The 3,284-nt window shown below is 35.0% G+C and overlaps 1 long non-coding RNA gene across 1 annotated transcript; it reads left to right on the top strand.

The window, feature by feature from the left end:
• The first annotated feature begins 1,733 nt into the window (after nt 1-1,733).
• Nucleotides 1,734-2,631, top strand: LOC139781016 (uncharacterized). Its single transcript, XR_011720395.1, has 3 exons — nt 1,734-1,982; nt 2,107-2,274; nt 2,375-2,631. It is a non-coding gene; the product is annotated as an uncharacterized lncRNA (long non-coding RNA).
• The last annotated feature ends 653 nt before the right edge of the window (nt 2,632-3,284 follow it).

Raw genomic sequence — 3,284 nt, 5'->3', positions numbered from 1 at the left:
AGATAAAATTATCTGTCTGTTAATTAATTGCTTCTTATTTTTGTTAATTTTACACGCTTAAGACTTTAGCTAAAATGCTTTTATTCAATATTTCATCATGTTACCTCGCTTCTTCTTTGAGTTTGAACATTTGGTATAAAGTTATTCAGTATCGCCGAGAAAAAGTTCCATTGATAAAGTGGGGAAAATTTGCAAGAAACAACGTCGAGACAAAAAAGTACCCTGCGATCTTGAAAACATGACCTCCATTTTTTTACTCAATTATTAGGTCATGGAAAAGTTTCTCGCGTCCAATATAAAAAAATCTTTGTAGTGAGAGCTGAAAAACTTTCACGATTACAGAGTTTCTGTCTCTTTCTCTGTTTCACATTTATCTTTTTTGTCCTTTCTTCTTATATTCATACACACACACACACACACACACACACACACACACACACACACACACACACACACACACACACACACACACACACACACACACAAACTCATGTATATATGTATTATGTATGTATACTTTGTAAGGTCGACGGCTTATTTAATTTTTGTCTCCCAAGCCGAGCTTTTCCGCCGATTAAATTACCTATTCCCCATTGTTAAGTTCTATGAAATCATGACGATTTAAATATATTAACGAAGGGCTCGGCCGGCGATTCTCAATTTGCGAGAAACGAGTGGAAATCAAGCTTGATACCGAATATTCTGATGGCTTTTGTACGCGCTTCACCCCGAAGTGGCGTTTTTATAATTTTTTTCGTAGCGCCAATATTTTTCGCTCTCTGAAAACCTCGAGCATGAAGCGTTTCACGTTTGAGGTCAACGGTACATACATACGTAGAAGGCTCGATAATCGGGTGCTCCGCGCGCGTGAATTTTTTATCAAAAGTACCTTTTTGTCAAGAACCCAAAACGTTTTCACCCGCATGCATTTTTTAAATCCACCTACGCTCGCTTGCGTGTTAATTGTATAGTTTTTTTTCTTGCATTAACACTTCTGTAGCCAGCTCATTTAAAAGAATTTCCGCCGAGAACACATCGGTCGGTTGTACTTTATAAATATCCGCGCAAATTAGCTGGCCATTGTTTTTATTTCGAAGAGAATTAGTATCTCTATCATATTAAAACTACAGAGAAACGACGGTATAAATATAAATGATAAACTTTAAAATATAACTTATTTAAATATACAGTATATACATATATTTATATTATATATGTGCATATACACACACACATATATATATATATATATATATATATATATATATGTATATATATACATATACTTTTTTGCAGCGTTTATTTATATTTATGATATAACGTATCAGTTGGAAATACGAAAATTAAATTAAAATACAAAATTCAAAATAATTTATGTCTAGATTATTAAAATTACTAATAAATATTATTAGTAATGGCAAGATAAATTTTTGATTTAGAAATGTCTAAATTAATGCAAGGAAACCCAATATACGCGTTGTTATAAATTATTTTTTAAATTTTATTCGCAAAATGTATTTCGCTACGTTATTATTAGTTATACATAAATTGTTTGATATTTTCTAGAGGAGATTGGCTTACCTTGGAATGCTTCACGGGGAGTGAATGCCGGTCCCATTAGCAAAGCTTGTAAAAAACGAGAAAGAGAAGAGAAGCGCAATTGTTACATGGCGGTAGTCGTTACTTTACGTTCATATCCTATTTAGTATAATACAGTAGCTACTTTTGGGAGACCGGGGCTAGACCGCTAACGGGGTAAATCCGCCAAATCAAATATCTCGGAACCTGTATATTGTGCGAACTCGCTATTAACATTGTAAACGCTGCTTATGGTACCCATGTGACCAACGGAGTTTCGGCAGGTTACCTGCCGTGTTATGATTTTTACGAGGGCAAACGTGTTTTCGGAAGGTGAAAGTTACATTTTCTGCGCGTGGAAATTTTGTAATATCTGCTATAATATTTGCTCTCCAAATCTCGAGGTACGTGATTATAAAGAGTAATGCATGCTGAACACGAATCCAGTGTAGTTTTTTCATTATCGTTGATGTCTAATATTTCGTGGGCGATCAAACCTGAAACTTGTGTTTGGGGTTAATCCGTCAGTAAGCAGTCCGGGTGCATTTCCAAGGCATTTCCGGGCATTTCCAGGCTCACTGCATATGGAATATGGATGAGACGGGAATTACAACCATTCAGACACCGAATAGAGTCATCGGACGTCGAGGAGTGAAACAAGTCGGGCGAGTGACTTCTGCGGAAAGAGGAACCCTCGTAACTATTTTTTAATAACGTTTCGCATAAAAATTTTAAATAAATTTTTATATTTTTCTCTTAAAAAACAATTATTAAGATGTATCCTATCATTTTTCAGGATTAGATGTACGTATATGTATTGAAAATGCAGTGTAACGGTTAAACCCCGGCATTTTTGAGATTTCAATTTTTGCACCGTTGTCGTTTTTGCTCTATACCGGTTAAACAAAGCGACGTAGATAAAAATTTCCTGTATAAATTTTGTAGCTAAAGGTTCACTCTTTACAGTGGTATACCACATTTAACTACAATTATTTATTTTGTTGTTAAAAATCGGCACCGAAAAAAAACTAACGGTCTAGCCCCGGTCTCCCCTACTTTTGGAAAGTTCGACTTTCCATGCCTGTAGAGAGGGGCGAAAGCGGCCAATTTTACGCCAGGGCGGCATAGCGGGCGAAAAGTAACCACTTTCCTCCCTGTTTAGCGGGCGGAAAGTAATCACTTTCCGCTCTAGGGAGGAAAGTAAGCCCTGGCTTGAAATTGACCACTCTCGCCTCTCTCTAGGCATGGAAGTCGAACTTTCTGTAAAGGTATTGTAAAAAATATCGTGTGCACCTCGGGGCGAAAGCTTTTTCAGACGAGTGTGAAGTTTGCCACCCGAGCCGAAGGCGAGGGCGGCAAATCATACGAGATCAAACGCTACTTTCGCCCCTTGGTGCACAATATACTATTACTGGAACTATCACGCAACTAATTTAAAATATATTCAGTTTACATTTGTCGAAACTTATTACACAACATTTATTTTTAATTGCTTTATTTACTAAGTTTGTTAAATACATATTTTTATGAAAAATAACATGTTTTATTAAGATCGCTTTACTTTTATAATTTTTTTAATACATGTTTTTATAATTTATTATTTTATCTGTAATATTTAATTTTGTAACAAACAGTAATAAGTTATAATTTCCTTAAAAGAATATATTTGTATATAAATGAATTAATAGAAAAGTAATAGAAAAAAA

Source organism: Temnothorax nylanderi, unplaced genomic scaffold (genome assembly GCF_030848795.1).
Source record: "Temnothorax nylanderi isolate EJ_2023f unplaced genomic scaffold, tnyl_v1.0 TNYL_tig0310_pilon, whole genome shotgun sequence".
Classification (NCBI taxonomy): domain Eukaryota; kingdom Metazoa; phylum Arthropoda; class Insecta; order Hymenoptera; family Formicidae; genus Temnothorax; species Temnothorax nylanderi.
The sequence above is the reverse complement of the archived record's forward strand: the minus strand, read 5'-3'. Positions and strand labels throughout refer to the sequence as shown.